The sequence below is a fragment of the Coregonus clupeaformis genome, chromosome 23, assembly GCF_020615455.1.
Source record: "Coregonus clupeaformis isolate EN_2021a chromosome 23, ASM2061545v1, whole genome shotgun sequence".
NCBI lineage: Eukaryota > Metazoa > Chordata > Actinopteri > Salmoniformes > Salmonidae > Coregonus > Coregonus clupeaformis.
The window spans coordinates 27,307,051-27,333,195 of NC_059214.1; the positions used below are offsets into that span (position 1 = coordinate 27,307,051).

Sequence of the window (26,145 nt, forward strand, 5' to 3'; positions counted from 1 at the left end):
AAATAATGTACTTTTTACTCCATACATTTTCCCTGACACCCAAAAGTACACGTTACATTTTGAATGCTTAGCAGGACAGGAAAATATTCTAATTCATACACTTTTCAAGAGAACATAGTCATCCCTACTGCCTCTGATCTGGCGGACTCACTAAACACATGCTTCGTTTGTAAATTATGTCTGAGTGTTGAGTGTGCCTCGCTATCCATACATGTAAAATACAAGAAAATGGTGCCGCCTGGTTGGCTTAATATAAGGAATTAGAAATAATTTATACTTTACTTTTACTTTTGATACGTAAGTATATTTGAGTAATTACATTTACTTTTGATACTTAAGTATATTTAAAATCAAATACTTTTAGACTTTTACTCAAGTAGGATTTTATTGGGTGACTTTCACTTTTACTTGAGTCATTTTCTATTAAGGTATCTTTATTTTTACTCAAGTATGACAATTGGGTATTTTTTCCACCACTGAAGAACTGTTAGCTACTTTTGATACAAAAGTATCAATAGAAAAAGTAACAGTTTGACCTTCTTTATTACATTCAAATGTAATAAACTTTGTAATGTTGCAATTTTTTAGATTTTTAGATAATTGTAGTAATTTGATTAATGTTTTTGTGAAAGACATACTAATCATTATTAAATGTTAATTAAGTGAAACATAACATGCATATTATTATAATATCATAAACATAATTAACTATTCATAATATTATCATGCCTAGAAATTGCTCTGATATGATTTTTGCCTGGCGACTGCAACATACATTTCTGTTGAGTCATGTTATCCCACTTCTCTATTTTGTTGAATCATGTTATTATGCTAGCTGGTGTCATATCAGGTTATCTATAGATTGGTAATAGATCAATAGATGGATAATAGACAGATGTAGGGTAAATCATACTAATTGAATGTTGAGAGCAAGAGTTTACAATGTAATCCCCTGAAAGGAATTTTGACCTGCAGTTAGTCATTTGGGCTGCAACTTTGTACCAACACAAAGTGCAATGAACACAATGGGAGAGAGAATTGGGTTAAATTGGATTAACTAAACCATTGAGTCCTGCCTGCAGTTAAGTCAGCATATTGAATCACTCTTGTTTTTCTGACTCATCTCAGAAAACGAATAGGTACATACACTGAGTGTACAAAACATTAGGAACAAGACATAGGCTGACCAGGTGAATCCAGGTAGAAAGCTATGATCGCTTATTGATATCACCTGTTAAATCCACTTCAATCAGTGTAGATGAAGGGGAGGAGACAGGTTAAAGAAGGATTTTCAAGCCTTGAGTCAATTGAGACATGGATTGTTTATGTACGCCATTCAGAGGGTGAATTGGCAAGACAAACGTTTTAAGTGCCTTTGAACGGGTATGGTAGTAGGGTTTGAGTGTGTCAAGAACTGCAACGCCTGCTGGGTTTTTCACGCTCAACAGTTTCCTGTGTGCATCAAAATGGTCCACCACCCAAAAGACATCCAGCCAACTTGACACAACAGTGGGAAGCATTAGAATCAACATGGGCCAGCATCCCTGTGGAACACTTTCAACACCTTATCGAATTGAGGCTGTTCTGAGAGCAAAAGGGGGTGCAACTCAATATTAGGAAGGTGTTCCTAATGTTTTGTACACTCAGTGTAAATACCTTTGTTCTCACCTGTAGTCAACATACTCTCCCTCAATAGCAGAAGGAACACATTCACTTCCTGTGGTTCATGTGACTGTCTTTAATGATTTCTACCATCCCATCTGCTCACTCATGCTCTCCCCTCACTGGTAAATCTGCCCTGTCATGTTAAGGTTCAGCATAAGGGAAATGAGTCAACAGTCTCACTTCCCATTTGATTTAGCTGACAAACACTGGGAGAGAAGGTAAGGGAGTCAAATATAAAGACAGGGGCACAGGACAAAGAGGACACAGCAACTCTAAACTTGTCTGAGAAGGAGGCAGCTTTCCGTTTACCAGCTGTACAACAAGACATCAACAAGGAAATACCACACAGGTAAATTATCAACTCTTTCACTGACTTGTTTTTGAATAAACTGTAAGAGCTGGTCACATTTGGGTGATAATGTTATAACCACCATATAAACAATTCTGGATTACAGACATGGAGACAGTCAGCTCGGCACGGAAATATGACATGCAGAGCCCTGGCAGGTACAGTAACTTTGTAATGAATGGTCGATATGTTTACTAGATTATTGTATTTCAGACCAGGTCAGGGCTGATATATGGTAAAGTAAAGGTATTGAAGATACAGAACACAATTACTAACTGCAAACACTGTGCATCACATTTACTGTACTCGGGTAAATCAGTATGTCCTCCTTCCAATGTTCGCCATCTCTCCTCAGTGATTTGTCAGAGCAGATAAAAGCAGCGACTAAAGACATCCATGTCAGGGCAGAAAACACCCAACTGATGCTGAGCTATCAGAAGGGACAGATAACTCTTCGGCAGTACAAGGTGAGAAAAGCCAATCTGAGAGTGAATTAAAAACCACTTGCCAAAATTATTTACAGTGGTTTTCATATTATGAACTACCTAGAATGCCTTTTGTTTAACTTTCTACATAGTCATGGAGAATGAGCACTCAATGTGTATTAAGTATTAATCTGTGCCTCTTTTCCATGGCAGCTTCTTCTGTGTTCCCTCTCTATGAGATCTACAAAGCACTGGAAGAGGAGATGGACAGAAATGCTTCCCACCCAGGTGTCGCACCGATATACTTCCCCAGGAACTGGCCCGACTGGAGACACTAGAGAGAGATCTGGAACACTTCTTTGGACAGGAGTGGCGAAAGAGAGTCATCACTCCTGCTGCAACACACAGATATACACAGAGACTTCGCAAGGTACAGACTATAGATATACCAACATGCAGGGTAGGCACACTATCTTAATTGTGTACCTGCTTAGTAATAACAATTTCTTTGTCTCCCTCTCCAGATTGGCGAAGGCAATCCTAAATTGCTGGTGGCCCACGCCTACACCCGTTACCTAGGTGACCTGTCAGGAGGACAAGTTTTGGGGGAAGATTACCCAGAAGTCAATTGGGTTAAGCAGCAGAGAGGGACTGTCATTTTTCTCTTTCCCCGGAGTGTCAAGCCCTAACCGCTTCAAGCAGCTGTACAGGAGCAGAATGAACAGCATCGAGCTGACCAAGGAGGAGAGGGAGGGGTGCTGGAGGAGGCTATCATGGCCTTCGAACTCAACATCCAGGTGAGTGAAAGGGAAGAGGGAGGAAGGGTGGCTGCAAACTGGGTAAGAATGGGAACTGATACAATAATGAAAAGTCACTATGAAAAGTTCTACAGCTGTACCATTGAGAGCATCTTGACTGGCTGCATCACTGCTTGGTATGGCAGTAGCACTGCCTCGATCGCATGGCACTACAGAAGGTGGTGCGGACAGCCAAGTACAGTGGGGAAAAAAGTATTTAGTCAGCCACCAATTGTGCAAGTTCTCCACTTAAAAAGATGAGAGAGGCCTGTCATTTTCATCATAGGTACACGTCAACTATGACAGACAAATTGAGGAAAAAACCAGAAAATCACATTGTAGGATTTTTTAATGAATTTATTTGCAAATTATGGTGGAAAATAAGTATTTGGTCACCTACAAACAAGCAAGATTTCTGGCTCTCACAGACCTATAACTTCTTCTTTAAGAGGCTCCTCTATCCTCCACTCATTACCTGTATTAATGGCACCTGTTTGAACTTGTTATCAGTATAAAAGACACCTGTCCACAACCTCAAACAGTCACACTCCAAACTCCACTATGGCCAAGACCAAAGAGCTGTCAAAGGACACCAGAAACAACATTGTAGACCTGCACCAGGCTGGGAAGACTAAATCTGCAATAGGTAAGCAGCTTGGTTTGAAGAAATCAACTGTGGGAGCAATTATTAGGAAATGGAAGACATACAAGACCACTGATAATCTCCCTCGATCTGGCGCTCCACGCAAGATCTCACCACGTGGGGTCAAAATGATCACAAGAACGGTGAGCAAAAATCCCAGAACCACACGGGGGGACCTAGTGAATGACCTGCAGAGAGCTGGGACCAAAGTAACAAAGCCTACCATCAGTAACACACTACGCCGCCAGGGACTCAAATCCTGCAGTGCCAGACGTGTCCCCCCTGCTTAAGCCAGTACATGTCCAGGCCGTCTGAAGTTTGCTAGAGTGCATTTGGATGATCCAGAAGAGGATTGGGAGAATGTCATATGGTCAGATGAAACCAAAATATAACTTTTTTGGTAAAAACTCAACTCGTCGTGTTTGGAGGACAAAGAATGCTGAGTTGCATCCAAAGAACACCATACCTACTGTGAGGCATGGGGTGGAAACATCATGCTTTGGGGCTGTTTTTTCTGCAAAGGGACCAGGACGACTGATCCGTGTAAAGGAAAGAATGAATGGGGCCATGTATCGTGAGATTTTGAGTGAAAAACCTCCCTTCCATCAGCAAGGGCATTGAAGATGAAACGTGGCTGGGTCTTTCAGCATGACAATGATCCCAAACACACCGCCCGGGCAACGAAGGAGTGGCTTCGTAAGAAGCATTTCAAGGTCCTGGAGTGGCCTAGCCAGTCTCCAGATCTCAACCCCATAGAAAATCTTTGGAGGGAGTTGAAAGTCTGTGTTGCCCAGCGACAGCCCCAAAACATCACTGCTCTAGAGGAGATCTGCATGGAGGAATGGGCCAAAATACCAGCAACAGTGTGTGAAAACACTTGGAAGACTTACAGAAAACGTTTGACCTGTGTCATTGCCAACAAAGGGTATATAACAAAGTATTGAGAAACTTTTTGTTATTGACCAAATACTTATTTTCCACCATAATCTGCAAATAAATTCATTAAAAATCCTACAATGTGATTTTTCTGGATTTTTTTTCCTCATTTTGTCTGTCATAGTTGACGTGTACCTATGATGAAAATTACAGGCCTCTCTCTATCTTTTAAGTGGGAGAACTTGCACAATTGGTGGCTGACTAATACTTTTTTCCCCACTGTACATCATTGGGGCCGAAGTTCCCTGCCATCCAGGACCTCTATATCGGGCGGTGTGAAAGGAGGGCCTGGAAAATCATGAAAGACTCCAGCCACCCAAAGCCACAGACTGTTCTCTCAGCTTCCGCATGGCAAGCGGTACCGGTGCATCAAGTCCTGACACCAACAGGCTCCTGAACAGCTTCTATCCCCAAACCATAAGACTGCTAAATAGCTAACAAAATGGCTACACAGACTATCTGAGTTGACCCTTGTATTTCAGTTTTACACTGTCTATGCACACTCATGCACACTGACACTCCAACACAGACACAAACACTCACTCCAAAATTTGCTCAAACACACATAATATGCACATACATTTATACTGACTCTACACACACGCACTCACATACAATCATCATATACACTGTTGCTACTCTGTTTATCATTTGTCCTGATGCCTAATCACCTTATCCCTGTACATATCTACCTATATCACTCCAGTATCCCTGCACATTGTAAATATTGTACTGGAACTGACTGACCCTGTATATAGTATGCTTACTTTCTCATGTTCTTATTTCTTATAATTTTTCTAGTGTGTTTTTGTTCTACATTATGTTATTTTTAGTATTACATTCTTATTGATTACTGCATTGTTGGGTTTAGATCTTACAAGAAAGGCATTTCACTGTACTTGTGCATGTGACATTAAAACTTGCAAAACATAACTGTGCAAAGGAAGTGAAACTGGAAGGTCTAGTGAATGATGCATTGTAAACTTGTTACTGGGTTGCCATTGCCATAGCATATTGCTGATGATTGTGTGTCTTGTTCAATGAAGACATCCTGTTTGTTATTTCTCGTACAGGTCTTCGATGATCTACAGAAAATGTTGAGTGTCACAGAGGAAGCTTATGGTAAGTCAAAGCTTATATGCTGAATGGAAAGATGTGATCTTTCACCTGACTTTTGTGTTATAAGGTATTATTTTGCTTTTGCAGGGGACCAAAAAAGACCAAGACACCAGCTTCATCCCCTCTTCGTCCATCGTGCAGTTGTCTCTGGGTATTTGTGTTGCTTTAGCAACAGTCGGAATAGGTATCTATGTGTTCTAAAGCCTTGAAATAAGTCCTTAAATATGTATGTTTATGTAGTTGACAGAATCACTTCACCAATCATGACCACCTAAGGGTGTATGCACTTACTACACTTTGTCATGGCTGTACTTTTTTTAATGCTTAAGGCAATCTTATAGTAATGTAAATTGATATATGCTGTATTAATTGCAATTCTGTACAATATCTTTGTACATAGTATGTTTCATTAAAGATTATGCACACCATTTCAACATAGCAAACTTCTTTATTTAAACATTTCTTTTTTATTTTCACAATTATTTAACGTTAACAATCTTTAGGGCATTCTCATGTCACTCGCTTCTTACCCCAAACAATTCAACAATACAGTTCATACAAAATAGCCTCCATAACATCATTTGTTTAGTCTTAAAATAATAGATACCAAAAGACTTATGAGAGCAATAGAAGTGTAAATAACTGTTGGCTTAACTTGGCAAAGCAACACACGAAAAGGTAGACATCAGTGGCTCTGTAGGCGGACCATGGTCTAGGATGGAGAAGACATATTGACGTGACTTCATGAAGATGTCCACCGGCTTGTGAGGAATGAATGGAGGAGACGCTTGTCCCAACTACTATTTACACAGCACATCATGGCTTCATCTTTGTGCGTATGCATCTTTTTGTGAGACTACTTGATTCTGTAGAGAACCTTCCTCTGCATGCGGTGCCGCAGCTCTCCTCCTCCTCATCATCAGGTGAAGGACCTTGTAGATGGCCTGCTCTGGATACTTCTGTATATGGGAGAGGGTAGAGAGATTCTGGTCAGCGGACAGGTAAACAGGCTACAGGGTAACACGTAGGCCAACTGAGGACAGCACTCAATCATATAGACAAATGCCCAACATTCCATTGCACAAGGTACTTTTATGTGATTGACCAAGTGGTCCAGTCTCTGTTCAACACAGTATATGTTCAAAGTAGACTAGTGTAACTGACCTGCTTGGTGAAGTCCTGGACAATGCTGTGCTCGGACACCTGGGAGCCAATGGCAAAGCGTCTCTTCAGCTGCTTCTCAACACGAGAGATCATCTCCTGGTCCTCCTGAGTGGTGAAGCCCTCCACACCCGAGAGACTGCCGGACAGCGCAGCGTCCCAGTGTGGACACCTGGAAGAGCCGCAGGGCCTCGTCCACCTCCTCCTCTCCAGCCACGGCCTGCAGCTTCATCTTGGCCAGGGACTCAGAGATGCGCACCACCGCCTCCAGCTGCCTGCAGGGGACCAGAGAATCAAGCGTAATGACACTGAAGATAGACTGTATCCTGATTGGTAATGATGTTGTCAGGTGAAGCATCATATAGGTACCTGACAGTGATGGGGATGGAGGCTCTCCTGTCGCTCTCCCGCTCATGTTCCCTCGCTCCACTCCTCATCACCACGTATCTGTTCTTCAGCTTTTCAGCTGCCGACGCAGAGAGACGTGGGCCGCATTTCCTGTCAGGGCACATTTGACCGTTAAAACACCAAATCCCTTCATGTGTATATGCTAGTGTGTAGGATTGTTTCTCTGTGAGTAGAGTTCATGAATTCAATCTAAACAGAATATATCATACACAGGATATATTATCTGCAGAATTTTTTCAAGACTCACGTTCTGGCATAGGCAATGTACTTCTTCAGTGTGGCCAGTGTGATCTCTCCCTCTACACCCTCAGTCTGTGTATGAGCACTGAGATGGACGTTCATCACGTGGCGGGCCAGAGTCTGAGAGAGAGGAAAAGAAGGTCAATAGTGTGGATTGTGTTAACACTGCTAGCCTGGGCCGTGTTCAGTATCCCTGTGCATAAACCTTCTCCCACACACACAAACCCAGAAGACTAAAGTGTGTTCCCTCACCATGTCTCTCTGATGGTCGTGGATGTCCTTGATGATAAAGATCATGTCAAAACGGGACAAGATGGTGGGCATGAAGTCGATGTTGTCCTCTCCCTTGGTGTCGTCCCAACGGCCAAACACAGAGTTAGCAGCGGCCAGCACCGAGCAGCGGAGTTCAGGGTGGTGGTGATGCCAGCCTTGGCAATGGAGATGGTCTGTTGCTCCATGGCTTCATGGATGGCTACTCTGTCATCCTCTCTCATCTGAGAGGAAAGAGAGACACAGTTAAGAGTCTGCAAAAACTTGTCAAGTATTCAACAATGTATGTACTTCTCTTGTCCATGTTCCCATACTTTGTCAAACTCATCGATGCAGACCACACCACCATCAGCCAGCACCATGGCTCCTCCCTCCATGATGAAGCCACGGGTGACGGGGTCCCCTCAGGACAGAGGCCGTCAGACCAGCAGCACTGCTGCCTTTACCTGAGGTATACACCTGACAGAGGAAGAGAGAGAGGGGATGTATGGGTTAGCGCTTTAGATAGGGTCACTAGCACACTGATAAATTAATTGTCAAATTAAACTTCTGGAATCCATCTTTGTAATTCATATTCAAAACTATGTTGAGGGGAGTGTCATAAGAGTGCTGAAATATACACTGCTCAAAAAAATAAAGGGAACACTTAAACAACATCCTAGATCTGAATGAATTAAATAATCTTATTCAATACTTTTTTCTTTACATAGTTGAATGTGCTGACAACAAAATCACACAAATTATGGAAATCAAATTTATCAACCCATGGAGGTCTGGATTTGGAGTCACCCTCAAAATTAAAGTGGAAAACCACACTACAGGCTGATCCAACTTTGATGTAATGTCCTTAAAACAAGTCAAAATGAGGCTCAGTAGTGTGTGTGGCATCCACGTGCCTGTATGACCTCCTTACAACGCCTGGGCATGCTCCTGATGAGGTGGCGGATGGTCTCCTGAGGGATCTCCTCCAACTCCTGGACAGTCTGTGGTGCAACGTGGCGTTGGTGGATGGAGCGAGACATGATGTCCCAGATGTGCTCAATTGGATTCAGGTCTGGGGAATGGGCGGTCCATAGCATCAATGCCTTCCTCTTACAGGAACTGCTGACACACTCCAGCCACATGAGGTCTAGTATTGTCTTGCATTAGGAAGAACCCAGGCCAACCCGCACCAGCATATGGTCTCACAAGGGGTCTGAGGATCTCATCTCGGTACCTAATGGCAGTCAGGCTACCTCTGGCGAGGCACATGGAGGGCTGTCGGCCCCCCAAAGAAATGCCACCCCACGACTGACCCACCGCCAAACCGGGCTCATGCTGGAGGATGTTGCAGGCAGCAGAACGTTCTCCACGGCGTCTCCAGACTCTGTCACGTCTGTCACATGTGCTCAGTGTGAACCTGCTTTCATCTGTGAAGAGCACAGGGCGCCAGTGGCCGAATTTGCCAATCTTGGTGTTCCTCTGGCAAATGCCAAACGTCCTGCACGGTGTTGGGCTGTAAGCACAGCCCCACCTGTGGACGTTGGGCCCTCATACCACCCTCATGGAGTCTGTTTCTGACCGTTTGAGCAGACATGCACATTTGTGGCTTGCTGGAGGTCATTTTGCAGGGCTCTGTGCAGTGCTCCTCCTGCTCCTCCTTGCACAAAGGCGAGGTAGCAGTCCTGCTGCTGGGTTGCTGCCCTCTCTACGGCCTCCTCCACGTCTCCTGATGTACTGGCCTGTCTCCTGGTAGCGCCTCCATGCTCTGGACACTACGCTGACAGACACAGCAAACCTTCTTGCCACAGTTCGTATTGATGTGCCATCCTGGATGAGCTGCACTACCTGAGCCACTTGTGTGGGTTGTAGACGCCGTCTCATGCTACCACTAGAGTGAAAGCACCGCCAGCATTCAAAAGTGACCAAAAACATCAGCCAGGAAGCATAGGAACTGAGAAGTGGTCTGTGGTCACCACCTGCAAAACCAGTCCTTTATTGGGGTGTCTTGCTAATTGCCTATAATTTCCACCTGTTGTCTATTCCATTTGCACAACAGCATGTGAAATGTATTGTCAATCAGTGTTGCTTCCTACGTGGACAGTTTGATTTCACAGAAGTGTGATTGACTTGGAGTTACATTGTGTTGTTTAAGTGTTCCCTTTATTTTTTTGAGCAGTGTATATACACACACACATAGTGCTTTCAGAAAGTATTCATACCCCTTGACTTGTTCCACATGTTGTGTTACAGCCTGGATTCAAAATGGATTAAATATATATCCCCCCCCATCTACACTACACACAATACCCCATAATCTAATTTACATAATTATAATCTAATTTACATAAGTATTCACACCCGTGAGTCAATACTTCTTAGAAGCACCTGTTGACAGCGAGAACAGCTGTGAGTCTTTCTGGGTGAGTCTCTAAGAGCTTTCCACACCTGGATTGTGCAACTTGCCCATTATTATTTTCTGTCAAATTGGTTGTTGATCATTGCTAGACAACCATTTTCAGGTCTTGCCATAGATTCTCAAGTAGATTTAAGTCAAAACTGTAACTCAGCCACTCCAGTATCTTCACTGTCTTCTTGGTAAGCAACTCCAGTATAGATTTGGCCTTGTATTTTAGGTTATTGTAATGCTGAAAGGTGAATTCAGCTCCCAGTGTCTGGTGGAAAGCAGACTGAACCAGGTAGGTCTTCCTCTAGGACTTTGCCTGTGCTTAGCTCCATTCTGTGTATTTTTTATCCTGAAAAACTCCCCAGTCCTTAATGATTACAAGCATACCCATAACATGATGCAGCCCCCACTACGCTTGAAAATATGGAGAGGGTGGTACTCAGTAATGTGTTGTACTGGATTTGCCCCAAACATAACACTTTGTATTCAGTCAGGACAGATGGTTAATTGCTTTGCCACATTTTTTGTAGTATTACTTTAGTCCCTTGTTGCAAACAGGATGCATGTTTTGGAATATTTGAATTCTGTACAGGCTTCCTCCTTTTCACTCTGTCAATTAGGTTAGTATTGTGGAGTAACTACAATGTTGTTGATCCATCCTCAGTTTTCTCCTATCACAGCCATTAAGCTGTGTTTTAAAGTCACCATTGGCCTCATGTTGAAATCTCTGAGCCGGTTTCCTTCCTCTCCTGAGTTAGAAAACGCCTGCATCTTTGTAGTGACTGGGTGTATTGATATACCATCCAAAGTGTAATTCAAAACTTCACCATGCTCAAAGGGATATATATATATTTTTCCATCTACCAATAAGTACCCTTCTTTGCGAGGCATTGGAAAACCTCCCTGGTCTTTGTGGTTGAAATTCACTGCTCAGCCTTACAGATAATTGTACGTGTGGGGTACAGAGATGAGGTATTCTTTCAAAAACCATGTTTAAACACTATTATTGCACACAGTGAGTCCAGGCAACTTATGTGACTTGTTAAGCACATTTTTACTCCTGAACTTATGTAGGCTTCGCCATAACAGAGGGGTTGAATACTTACCGACTCAAGACATTTCAGCTTTTTATTAATTTGTAAAAATGTCAAAAAACTAAATTCCACTTTGACATTATGGGGTATTACGTGCATGCCAGTGACAAAATCTCACTTTTATCCATTTTCAATTCAGGCTGTAACGCAACAAAATGTGGAAAAGTCAAGGGGTGTGAATACATACACACTGTACATTAAGCCCATCCTTACCCCAATGGGAGAGCACCTCTCCACAAACTTGAGCAGCTGAGACTTGGCAGTACCGGGGTCTCCCAGCATCAGCAAGTTGATGTCTCCTCTACGCGGTCAGCCCGTCAGGCAGCCTGAGACAGGAAAGGTCATTATTACCATACACACACACTGGAGAGAAATGTGAGCTTATCAAAAATCGTAAAATTCTACGTGCAATTTCCAATGTTTATGACTCACCTCTTCCTGGAGCCGCCGAACAGCAGGCAGGCGATGGCCTTTTTCAGGTCATCACTGCCGTAGATGGAAGGAGCGAGGGAACGTGCGAGGGAGCCGTAGACGTCGGGGGAGGAGGCCAATGCTCTCAGCTCCTCCTCTTCCTGAGGGGAGACTGACCCTGTGGCCCCGCGACCTGAGAGACAAAGATAGCATTATATCTATGACACTATCCCACATAGGATATAATGTTGGATAAGTAATCTAACCTCTAGTAGCCTTATCATGCCTACCTGCTCCCTCTGTGTCCTGCTGAATGCCCACCACACGTAGGTAGGAGGAGCGGATGCCACGCCTGCACTTTTATCTCTGCCCTTGCCCTTAGCATGGGCCACCTTCTTGATGGAGTAGATCCCCATGATGGTCACTCTGTTCCCAGGGACCACCGGTCACACAGGTACCTGAGGGGATGCAGAACACGAGCTGTAATGTGGTATGTACTCTTCGGTCTCACTTTGCACTGTGTGTATATTGGGCATGTGTTAATTGTTTTTAATTGAGAATATTGTGGTACACAGATGCTGCTGTGTGTGTTACCTGTCACAGTAGAGCTGCAGGTGGCGGGCATCTCTCCGTGTGGCACAGCATCTGGAGCCTCCTGCAGACGGAGGGTCTGGAAGTCCACACAGACACAACGGTCTGGAATGATGAAGTAGGGATCTATAGGACACCTCACCCTGCCAGCCTGCTCACTGAGAGACAGAGAAGATATGTTTAAGAATGGAATCACACACCTATGATAAAGCAGATAATAATAAGCCATTTAGCAGACGCTTTTATCCAAAGCGACTTACAGTCATGTGTGCATACATTTTTACATATGGGTGGTCCCGGGGATCGAACCCACTACCCTGGCGTTACAAGTGCCATGCTCTACCAATTGAGCTACAGTGGACCACACTGATGATTTTACACACACACGAGGACTTTATACACTTTTCATGTACTGGAGTGTGCACACAAACACTCAACAACTCAGAGGGTCGCACTCACGTGTTGCACTTTCGGGGAAGAGCGTAGCCCTGCAGGCCTGGGGGCAGGGAGAATGTTACTGATGACAGAGCGACAGCCACGACACTGCAGACACACCCTGGTGGCCTTGGCCCTCACGGCCGTGGCAGAGATGACGATCCCAGGGACCTTCACCAGCCTGGACACCTGCTCTGACTACCAGAGAGAAAGAGATGGAGTGTTCAGAGTCATGGCATGTTACATGGCTGGGAAATTGAGGGACATCTTTCATGCCACCCTCTACATGAGCCAACTGAAAGGTGAAAGGCCCAGCATTGCATCCTCAGAGGGTCTCTTACCTTGAGGTTGCGGATGGAGGCAGGATGGGCGTCACTCTTCAGCATGACCTGGATTTCCTGCACTGTCTCCTCTCCCAGGGCCTGGGACGGGTCACCTCGTCAGCCACCTCCTGAGCGGCCTCCTCCAGCTGTCAATCATAATGTCAGGGCTCAGTTTAAAAGGATCCTTTTCAGATATAGTTATTTGTCAAATAGAAAAATAGTAGATCAGTATGATACGATCAGCAAACTATGGAACCCATCTAATCCATGAATTATTCAGCCTGCAATTGGGCCAATTAAAACAACTCAAATTATTAGTCTATTATTATTCTATTCAAGCCTCTCACCAGAGGCAGGTTCTCAGAGGGAAGCTTGTGCAGGCAGTCTGACAGGTCCTCGTCAAAGCTGGCCAGGGTCCTCCATCTCCACCTCCACCCAGTACTCCCCCCAGGGTGTAGTGTCTCTTCAGGTCATCTCTACAGACCAGAACACATGTCAACAATCCAACATGAACAATATAAGACATATAGATATCTTACACAGAATGTGAATTTAATCATAGGGCAAACAAAACGATTGGACATAGCTAAAAAACAAACTCAATCACAGGACATTGAATAGAGTCTAACTTTATTCCTTCAAAACCATTGTGGTGATCAGTGGTAGTTAGCTAACGTTACAGTAACTGGCTACCTAACTAACTGTTAGCTAGCTGGCTAACTAACGTTAGACATCGGTGGAACATCGTCATCACACAAACCGGCGGTAGCCATCGACAATGACTTCGTGGCACTATATACAATCTCGATCTTACCTGTATTTATAGGTGAAACCGGTGCGATCGGTCCCAACTCTGAATTGCCAAGAAATTCACGGAATCGTTTCTTGATCTGCTCCGTTTCACCCACCTTCATCCCCGGGTCCATCTCCACCGCCGAAGCTGTCACTGTAATACACTCCCGGTCGTCGAAACCAGACATGCACCGATTATATCTACAAAGTGATGAAAATAAAGTTTGGGTGCTCAAAGTGCAATAATTCTAAACGTAAAACACTTTTTAATGACTGACTCCAGTGACTTTCTGTGGACAATGAATTCCACGCTGACTCTTTCGCGGCAAAATTTTGCGTCACTTTCCCGCGAGATCCGATATCAACGCCCTCCCTCGCTTTGCCATTGGGAGTAGGCTCGACTAGTGATAATGATTGGCTGAATACATTGCTAGAGGCATGTCCTGATTGTAGAAGGGTGGGACTTGCAGAGTTGGTGGCGGGAAAAGAACAAATAACCAGATATGAGCAAGCCAGGGACATTATATTGTGGTGGCGCTACAACAAACTGAACAACCCGTTGTGTTTCTTCTGTGATCACAAAGTTACTAGCTACTGTTGATGCAAGCACACGTTGATTTCCCTGAATAAAAACAATACTTTAAAATATATTCTTCTAGCTTGCCCAGTATTACAACCATATCTAGCCAACATAGCTAGCTAGCTTCATAGAAAAATACAAAGTTTTGTCAAAAGTATTTTATTCATTCAACTGAGAAAAGTTGGTGAAGCATGGCGTTTGCAACGCCAGGGTTGTGGGTTCGATTCCCAAAGCTGCAGTATGAAGAAAAAAATGTATGCACTCACTAACTGTAAGTCACTCTGGATAAGAGCGTCTGCTAAAATGACTAAAATGTTTTTAAAAATGTAAAAGCAACAAATAGCATTGACCACAATTGACCTTAGTCTGTAATACATTACCCTGTATGTAATACATTATCTTTGTCACACTGTCATTCATAGGCCTCCTCTGTAACCTGTAACCCAGTCCAAGCTCTGCAAGCTGTTTGTCTTTTTAACTTGCTTATTGGCAGCAAAATGATCCATCAGTTCTTCTATTTAAGACACGACTCCATGCTTCCTGCCTGTCTGTATGAAAGCATCCACAGCGCGGTCAATGTCCCTGGTCAGTGTGGGCCGCTGAGATCTGGACCCGATTCTGGCTTTTCCCTTTGGTACCACTGGGTAGGAGAACCCAATCACATACACTCCTGTGGGAATCAGAAGAATGAGTACTTGCAGTAGATAGACATAACACTGAAGACTTCGGTCCTTCAAGAAAGGGCAGATTGGAGGCCCGAATTCAAATGAATATTTTTTTCCCCAGCCCTTGTATTCAAGCAGTGTAGTTTGCAGCCAATAGTCTATTAGGTCTATGGTGGCCAAAGGGCCCCTATGTCAACTCTGATTGTTGTCAGCTCCCATTTTGTGAGACAGAATTGTTGGAATACAAAATATCAATGAGTAAATCTCTGTCTCCCTCTACAGGTTGATGTGTCCACTCATTTGTAATTCCACACTGCTCTGTTTTCCAGAAATCTTTTTGATCAAGCTTTTCAAAAATAGTTAAGTTCTATAAAATGAGTGGACAAAAAACCCATAGAGTATTTCAAACAAATATACAGCTTGTTTTGTAATGTTTGATAATGCTTGAAATGTGCTTGTGCTCCATTCACATTCAGCCTGAACTGTTGTCTCACCTAGTTTCAGCATGTCATCAGCCATCAGAGAGGCTAGTCTGCGTCCCCCAGCATCACAGGACAGATGGGTGGTCGAGCCTGAGATGGTGAACCCAGCCTCAGTCATTTTGTTTCTGAACCTACGAGAGGGGGAGAGAATAATGACAACATGACAGAAATGGCACTCGTTCCTCATACGTATCATCCTTCAACTTTCATTGTTGCTAACTGGGTTCTCTGGGAAACATGTAGTGCTCTTGAAACTGTAAACATGTGTGGATCCACTGGAGGCTGCTGAGGGGAGGACAGCTCATAATAATGGCGGCAAAATTGAATCCATCAAACACATGGAAACCATGTGTTTGATACCATTCCACTTATTCCTCTGCAGTCCTCCCCCAATTAAGGTGCCACCAACCTCCTGTGAAGGACACAGTACAGATAAGAGATGAAACAAGCAAGTGTTGAATGCAGAATAAACACAGATCTTGTCACTTTTTTCAGCACAAGGGATTAGTCAATCTCAAGGTCAATCATTGCTCTTTTCAAACATGTCCCTTTCATGATTTTGTTCATACTATTTTTCACAAAGACCAACACAAAAGGCTTATCTGTTTTTGTCCATGCTCCTATGTTAACCGTTGCATAAGCTTAGAGGGTGTCTACCACATTCACCAAAACAGAGGCCCCCTCCCGGATTCCCACCTCATGGTTTTGTCCCCGACACTCTGAGCAATCTCATTGGACGCGAGAAGCAGCTCGACAGCCCGGGTAGCGCACCCACAGGAGGGGGGGGAGTTGGAGAAGAGGTGGGAGGCGCTGCCTCAACAGGTCAATCAGAGGTTTAGGACCCACTGTGTACCCACCTGAGAGAAAATAGAAAGAAAACCATATCCACCTTATATATTGAGATAAACCTGACCTGAAGGTCCAGGTGGAAAGAAAAAGCTGACCCCATATCGATGTATATTTTCAAGTTTATTTTTGTCATCCATTTATGAAGTTAAATTACAGAGCCTACATTGTCAATAGTGACATTTCATAAGCATTGAGAACATACAGTACCGTTGATGGACTCCATATACTATATGGATCTAAACTGAGGGAACCTACCAGCTGCACCTCCCAGTGCTTTTCCCAGAGTGTTGACAATGTGAACCCTGTCCATCACTCCCAGTAGCTCATCTGTGCCTCTGCAAACAAAATTGAATAACACTATTAGTCTGAATAATTGGCTACAAAACCATCATCCTTTCTAGTACGGTATTCCTAGGCATAATTACATAATTAGAGTTCTATCATAATTTCTCCATCTCTCCACCTGGACCTTCACTAACCTGCCTCGTGGCCCATGAAGCCTGTAGCATGGCATTCATCAATGAAGACCAAGGCTCCATACTGCTCTGCCAGGTCACAGATCCCCTTTAATGGAGCCATGTCACCATCCATGGAGAACACACCATCCGTGACAACAGGCGTAGACGAGATGACTGAAAGGGACAGGGCGCCATGATGACCAGTGATGCAAACACAGCCCATTAACACTAAATCAATTCAGAAATCTACCCATCACTACGGTTTCAAGCTTCATGGATTTCAAGAGGATTCTGTATGATAAGCTTTATGAAAGGTACAGCTCTTCATTAAAAAAAAGAAGCTGTGCAATCATATGAAGGTAGTGCAGGTATTAGGATGGGAAGACTGGGTTAAGAAATCCTCTAGCTGGAAGATACAGCAGATGAAGGCAGTCTTACTTCTACCCCTCCGTCATTATCCCACATAACAATCCCTCAAGGAGATTATTATTTCAATGCATGTATAGCACCCTCTTTACCTGGGACTCTTTCAGCTGGGTCTCCAAGTCATTCAGGTCCATGTGTTTGTATCTGAACCTCTTGGCCCGACACAATCTGATCCCATCAATAATAGAGGCATGGTTCAGCTCATCAGACAGAACTGCATCGTCGGGGCCCAACAGAACCTGATGTAAACAGAGTGCATTACTACTTTAGGCCTGTTTAATACAGTGGCATATATACTGTAAAGACATACCATGCAACATAATGTTATAAAACAGTTATAATCACATATTAATGTATTCAAGAATCACAAACCTCAAATAGCACCTGCTTGGCATCAAAACAGCTGGCATATAGGATGCAGTCCTCCCGCTCATGGAACTGAGCCAGCTTCTGCTCCAGATCTTTGTGAATGTCCTGTGGATCATATGGTGAGACAATCACAGAGTACTGTGAACCACCAACAATAATAATAATATAATAATATGCCATTTAGCAGACGCTTTTATCCATAGCGACTTACAGTCATGTGTGCATACATTTTTACGTATGGGTGGTCCCGGGAGATCCCCACTACCTGGCTACAACCCATGCTCTACCAATTGAGCTACAGAGGACCACAACACTTGTGCAAGCAGTCTTTTGGTTACCTGTGTGCCACAGATGAATCTCACTGAGCTCAGCCCGCACCATACTTCTTCAAGGCCTCTATCCCTGCCTCCACTACCTGGGGATGGCTGGAGAGCCCCAGATAGTTGTTTGCACAGAAATTCAATATGTCTGTATGGGGAGAGAGAGTGAAACAATAGGTAAGCATATATAAGCCAGGTCTTAGAGGACATACACATCATAAAATACTGACTCAACTCCCAGAGAAAGCTTGAGTTTACCAGTGGTAATTACCACAGTGACCTTGCATGACTGCTGGAGGGAGTATGAGTGGAATTTCTGCCATTGTGTACTTACTGGCAAATACAGCAGAGTGCCAGTTGTACACATGAGGGGAACATGCAGTCAATAAGCCATTCATAAATCAGCACTAGGGGTCAGTCATTCTCTGGTACACAAAGGTGAACAGTGACAACACCAGCAGCCACTACAAATCACGATAACACTAATCACACGCATAACTTCCAGTTGCCAAGTAGGGCAGTCTCGGTCATGTAGCTAGCTACCCCAACACCATCAGGCTGAGATGAATTTCTGCGAAGTTCAGATGGGGGCAGAAAATACTAGCTAGTGGTAAACTAGCTAGCTAGCTTGCTACAACTCCTGGCTGTATGCAACAAGTTTTGACCTCGTTGGACAACGTGGGTAGACTAGAGCTATTTCTCGGTGCCAACTTTTTGCCGCATGTTTTCATGTCCCTGAGGTAGCAATAGGTAGGCAAATCAATAGAATTGAAAGCTGGTGAGCTGACCCTTAACTATAACGTTCGGCTACTCACCGCCACGACTGCCGTCCACGTTGATATGAGGACCCTGCTTGGACGTGATTATTCTTTCTCCTTTCCACGTTCCACCGGTTCGGATCGTTTCAAGTTCATGCTCCAGCACCAATCTAGCCTCGGCGACAGCTGCATAGCCCCGGTTTGAGGTGGTAGTCGGGGTCTCAAAATACCCCTTATTGGGGTACTAAGACAACGGACAGCTGTTCTAAGAGGCATGGTGAATTTCTGTCAAATCTTTCCGGCAGTTGACGGGTTGTGCTGACGAATAACGACGTAAGGCGTGGCCAACAATAATGTAAGTGACGTCAGAGTAATATGTAACTCACGTGGGCGTATCATGGAGCACCAATCAGAAGCTATGGGGAGTGTAGCGGCGTTTTCTGAATCCAACCACGTCTCAAAACATATAGCCAACGGCAGTACGGTATGAAAATAGGATAAAACTATCCCCGATCACTTGTAGTCGATGTCGCGGCACGTTCTACTACTCTGGTAGACACGTCGTCGGTCTAATGTCGTCTGGCGCCAACTCGCATGTGCAGGCAGTCAAATCAAAGGCACTCCTTCGATGTAAAATAGTTTTTGACGAAAATAAAAACGTATCAGTTTGTCACTTTAACGAGGTTGGAGTAATACCATTTAACCTCTTAAACTTGCTCTCTAGTTTCCTTTAATTTCGCCTGGTCTGTTTCGTAACGTTCCCGGAAGTCTCCATGTTGCGTTGTTTAAAACTCCGTGTAAAGCGACACCATGGCGAGTTCTTTCTCATGGCCCGTGTCCCGTAAGTTGGGTTCGCAAATGTTAGACTATTATATTGGTCCTTAAATCTCCATTCCCGGGTCCGGGCCATCAAAACACTCCCTATTTAATTTGCAAGTAGCAACAATCCTACTTAATAAAACATTTTACTTTTCAATTAAACCTGCAGAAAACCGAAACCACTGATAAAACAAAAATAGCAACCAAAACAAAGCATACTCTAAGTCTTTTCCTTGTACCAGGAGATAGAGGTAAACAGCTTATTCTGAAAAAGGCCAATCTGATTTACTACAGAACAAAAAATAAAATGCAACATGTAAAGTGTTTCCCATGTTTCCAAGAAGTCTCTCAAATTTTGTGCTACAAATTTTTTTCACATCCCTGTTAGTGCATTTCTCCTTTGCCAAGATAATCTTCCACTACAGTTCATATCAAGAAGCTGATTAAACAGCATGGACATTACACAGTACACTCTTGCTGGGGACAATAAAAGGCCACTCTAAAATGTGCAGTTTTTTCACACAACACAATGCCACAATTCCATTCGTGCAATTGGTAAGCTGACTGCAGAATGTCCACGAGCTGTTCCAGGGTTAATGTTCATTTCTCTACCACTTTCTCATTTTAGGAATTTGGCAGTATGTCCTGGCTCACAACTGCAGACCCTTAACCAACCACCCACCTCAAGATCTCTTCTTCACCTGCGGATCGTCTGAGACCAGCCACCTGGACAGCTGATGAAATGGAGAGTATTTCTGTCTGTATAAAGCCCTTTTGTGGGGAAAAACTCATTCTGATTGGCTGGCCTGGCTCCCAGAGTGGAGGTAACCTATGCCCTCCCAGGCCCACCCATGGTTGCCCCCTTCCCAGTCATATGAAATCCATAATAGGATCTAATGAATTTATTTCAATTGCTATTTCCATATAACTGTAACTCGTAAAATCATTTAATTTTTTTATATTTTTTGTTCTATAGTTTATACCATAATAATTTCCGATCAAAATGCTATATTTCAGAGATTCAAATATCCTGCTTTCTGCTTCTCCATTTCTATTCCTCTTTCATTTTTTTTAGGCCAATGTTGATTTTCTTTATCAATTCTTATCAGGAAAAAAATACGGTTCAATTTGCCCTTGCCACGTTGTATAACTCCTCTCCCCTTCGGTGTTCCACACTGACACCCCATCTCCCAACCCTCATAATAAAACAAACTATCTTTGAGACTTAATCTGTGTTATATTCGTTTTCACTCATGACCTTGTGTAACATTTATACTTCAAGTACTTCAAAACAATTATGTTTGTATTGCTCTTCCTAAAAAGTGTTCTGTATTACAAATGGGATTCATCATGGCATCATAATTCATTTTCCTAACCATTTCCCCTATTTCTTATTGATTTTTTTATCTATTTTCTGTTTATCTGAAAATATTACATATTCCATTCTCTTCTAAGAAATGTAACATGAATTAAACTCAATCATTGTGCAAATTCCCGCATACCGAGGAGGCTGGGTGGGAGGAGCTATAGGAGGATGGGCTCATTATTTACATTTTAGTCATTTTTGCAGACGCTCTTATCCAGAGCGACTTACAGGAGCATTGTTAATCCTTCTCAAGCACATCCAGATTTTCACCAGTTCTATTGAACCACACCTTTCGGTTACTGGCACAACCTCTTCCCCACACTACCTGGAATAATTGACAGTACCAAACATAAAAACCACGTTTACTCCGTTCCATTTTATTATATTCCTGCCATTATAATCCCATCCTCCTATAGCTCCTCCCACCACCTCCGCTATATATCCTATACATAGTGGCATGGAGCGATTTAACTTATCTTAAAGCACTCTTTATATAAGTTAAAAACACTTATCCATGTTAATTTACCTTAACATAAAAAATACACATTAGCATTTAATAACCTTAACTTGGGGGTTTACTAAAGTAGTACTCTGTGTACCTGAGTGTCATACACCACCTTTTTCTTCTTGTTCCCACCTCATTTGCTCACTTATGTGCCAATCTTACATTCTCCTTCTCCTCTCACACTAAAATGCATTTTATCTGGAGGTTGCGGCAAGGCCTATGACTCAGTGGTTATTTGTCACAAGAAGAAGCTTTGGGCTCTCTCTGTTCTCTTTCTGCCAAACTTCTCAAATTCTAAAAGGAGGGGGGAGAGTTGCCTTAGTTTTTGGGTCTCAAGGGGATTCCTCGACTTTGCAATGTACAAAAAGCAAACAAATTGTTGTTGGATCTACATAGCGATACCCAGGAGTGGATAAAATAAATCTCCCTCATTTCCTCTGAATCCATGTCTCCTCCTCCTGACACACATAACACACATAAACCTTGTCTGTTGTGTTCACGTCAACAGTCATTTGTCCAAACAAATCTACTTGCTCATGCAAGAGTTAATTGTTCAAAATCCGAATCTACATTTGCTGGGTGTACAAAGCAGGCATTTTCATTTACTGTACACTATAGTCCATAAAACAAATGAGAAAGGGGTGCAGGGACAGGCACTGGTATAACATGGAACCAAGTTGACTCTCTTTATACCATTACATTTTTGAGTAATGCCAATAAGTACCCACCTCATCCACATCCAGCCACTTCTCAATGTCATCCATCACGGGCGTCTGACTCACGATCTGGAGTCGGGTGAGGGGTTACTATCAGGATTTACTGTAAGCCACTGTTTGGTCATCCCAAGAACACTCTTACCCCTAGATTTTTCTTGGGCAATCTACAAATAACCACCATTCAAGCATGCAGACGTTCCCTAGTATTCTGATTAAACAAACCCAAAACATCATTTATTTGACGGAAACAAGGGATCCACCACCCTCAAGTTATGACAGGAAAAACAGAACGAGTGGGAGTAAATTACAAGCCTATAATGATTCTGAAGAGTCATATTTTACTTGATTTTGAAATGAGGCCATTTGTCTACTTCACCTGAGTCAGATAACTTGTGGATACCCTTTTTATTCTTCGACCATTTCAAATAAGTTTCTACTCTAGCACAATCCTAACTAGCGTTAGCGCAATGACTGATCTTTATCGATCTACTAGCATGCTATCAGATACCAATACTTCGTGGTCTTTAAACACTAACTACATTCTCACGAACTACCTCCAACTTCCTTCATACTGACACGACTAAATGTATTCACGGGTTCATCTGACTCTGGGGAAATAATAATCCCAAGTATCCCTTTAATCCCGATATCCCTATCCTTCAGAAATGGACACTTATAACACTCAACCCATGAATGCAAAAATCTAAGTATTGTTTGACAAGCTAAAAATAACCAGTTCAGGCACCCAGGAAAGAAGAGCAATGCAACCATCTCATACAAAGATGAGAACAATAATTAATTAAAATACACACTAAACATGCTTGAATGCAAAATATCCCAGCATGGCCCCAAACACAGGCTAAACCCGGAATGGCACTGTGCCACCAATCAACCCACCATTCCCTTTTCCATCATCCAATCAAACTGTGGCGAGGCTGAGGGGGGTGGGGTCTGGGCTGTCATCCTTTACACAGATAACATTTTTATTTACAACAAACCATACCGGTAACATGCATGCCATACACAAAACCATTGGTTATAACAAGCAACAAAACAGACAGACACTCTTATAGCACTGACAAAATACAACTTTGCACGTAAACTGTAGCTTAACAGACAGATTTATTTTTTTTCCCATCGAGGCGGGCAGCCTACACATTCTAACCGGGTTTGTCGCATTTACCTTTAACCTCCCGGGCTCAAGACTTATGCCAGTCAATGCCCTTCCTAACCAACGTCCTTTCAAATCGGTCCTGGGTTATCATTCTGGGTTACTGCCGTTCCAGTGTTCTGTAATCTGGTGTTCTAGCTTAGCCAACTCCACACCTTATTCCGCTCCTCCATTTCACTTTTAATATTTTATATCTCATTCCATCTCCACCATAACCTTGCCATTATAACCACTTCTACTGAAAACCAAATACAGCGAAACCATTCCTTCAACATTTGTCCTGCAAATGTTTGTACGTTTTCTCACTAGCCATGTCGCTTTTCATTCATCAGTTCATTCCTTATTAAATAATACTTTTAGCGGCCACCTTGAGCCAGTCAGTTCACCTCAATAGCCTACATTCATTTCCTGTCTAACTAGAGCACCTCCTCTAGCTGAGCAGACTGTTATAACCTAAACAGCCGGAGTAACAAACTAACCATAGCACTAGTCTATTTGTTATACAGTCTAAGCCAGGAAGTCTTCTTTGAAGCTCCCTCTCACACTCTATCAGTCTGAGAATCTTCTATCATAGATTTTGTTAGCTGCCCATTCCTCTCTCTGTTTGTCTGTGAGATGCTCCTGTTCTGTGCAAATTCCTTAATTCCCTCATACCTATATGGAAAACAGGGAGATAATGATTGTACTTAGAGTGAGGGCCTCTATCATGGCACTTTTCCTTCTGTCTCTGTCACATCTCAACTCTTGATCGGCTAGATGGCAGTGGGTGGGAGCTGTAGCACACGCTTGATTGCAGCACTGAGGTCAATCAGGTTAACGTAGGTTGGGCTCTAGCGATTGCATTTTTGGAAGAAAGTTGAACAGTACATCTATCACAAAGTCATGTTTGGTTGAGAAATTGGTAAGCAAATCCTTAAAAAACACTTATGCTGTGTAGCTCTTTTTCTCTAAAACCTGAAGAAATATAAAATCACACCTGTCATCATAGCATAATTATTACTGTATCTGATGTTATCATTTAGCTAAAACAATACCTCTGTAGCGTGGTGCATTGATTTCGTCATTGGCAACCCAGCATCTCACTCTGTCAGCTTCTCCTCACTGAGTCTTGGGACCACTCCATTATTCTCATCTCCTTACATGCTGCATACACTCCTACTGACAGAGGGAGAGCAGGAGATACAGAGAGTCAGTGAGAAAGACAACAATGACAAGAGATGGATACAAACAGATACATGTCTCCCAGCCATGATGACCATATCCCAAAGTAACCACTACTCTGTCTCTGAATCCTTGTTGCTATCCAGTTACTCTCTGACATCACTGTCAGGTTACCTCAACCCTCCAGTCTGTCTTCAACTTTTTACCTGAATTCATGCCATTGCACTCATTGCTAAAATGTGTGCTGGGTGGGCATATACTCAAGCATCAACTTTTATCGCAAACTCTGATGTAAACAATATTGAACATCCACAGTTCACTAAGGTAATTTGATTTTAAAGTAATGCCCTGGAGTGTTCAGCCTCCATGCAAAAATATATATTGTGTTACTAAATCAAAGCCATGCCATTTTAGAGGCCCCTGTGCGCGTGAGCATTCTAATCTCCTGATAGGTGTGAAGGTGAGGGTCCCTGCTCGCTCTGTTGGGATGCAGGAGGCTGGGGTTGATATGCGTCACAGGCCTGGGAGATGAGGGTGCAGCAGATACAGTGACATAGGCCCGTTATCAGGCATAGTCTGGTGGACAGAGCACAGGGACCACTGATTATAGTGTTAAGGAGTAGGGTTAAACGCTTTGAAGGTTTGGTTTACTTTATTTGTCAGTGAGAAAATGCATGCATGCATTTTCACCAGTCATTGTTTTGAAGGTATACCCTATTTGAGTGTAATGGGGAATCTTCCATCCAGTTCAGATCATGGGAACTCCAGTCCTTTCCGCCTCAGGTCCTCGTACACAAACCCCCGTCAGAGCTGGTGAGCTGCGGATCGTCTGCCCACCCTGAACAATAACAAACACAGATCATAAAACAGCACAGCCCAACAATAGCTAGCTGTCAATTCCAACACAGTGTTAGTGAGCTCTGTGGCTTACTGAAGGTATGAGTACCATCCATCTCCTGTATGGCTGACACTCTTCATCAACGGGGATTGTTCTTGGGTAAGATGGCCCTGACCAAGCCCCTCAGCAAACTCCCTGGTTGGACTACACATGGAACCTGTGGCCACAGTTCTTCACACACACTTCCAGTACCTGAGAACCAACAGGACATAAGAGGAGGGTGATAGATTAATTATTAATGACTAATTATTACACCCTGAAACTGTGTATAATGTGTTAGAAATGTGTGAGTGTAGGACCAGTAAAATACCATTGAGCTACTATTTAGCAATGTGAGTAAGAGTTAGACCAGACAACAATGGAGAACTGTCTAAACCAAGATAAAGGGGCCTCCCAATTTAGGGAGGATGCGATATCTGCACCTGGCCGAGCAAGGAGTGGGAAAAGATAAGAACAGTGATGGTCAGGAGAGCAGAGGAAAACATGAGCTGAGCCGAGGTGTGTGTGTGTTTACAAGATGTGTATAGTGGAAAAATACAGGCCGCCTGTGGGGGGGG

General features: G+C 43.3%; 3 pseudogenes; 1 reads left to right on the forward strand and 2 right to left on the reverse strand.

Annotated features, from left to right (window-relative positions):
• The first annotated feature begins 1,957 nt into the window (after nucleotides 1-1,957).
• On the forward strand, nucleotides 1,958-6,362 carry LOC123481689 (annotated as a pseudogene).
• On the reverse strand, nucleotides 6,363-14,233 carry LOC123481678 (annotated as a pseudogene).
• Nucleotides 14,234-14,932: 699 nt separating this feature from the next.
• On the reverse strand, nucleotides 14,933-19,228 carry LOC123481690 (annotated as a pseudogene).
• Nucleotides 19,229-26,145: the final 6,917 nt, after the last annotated feature.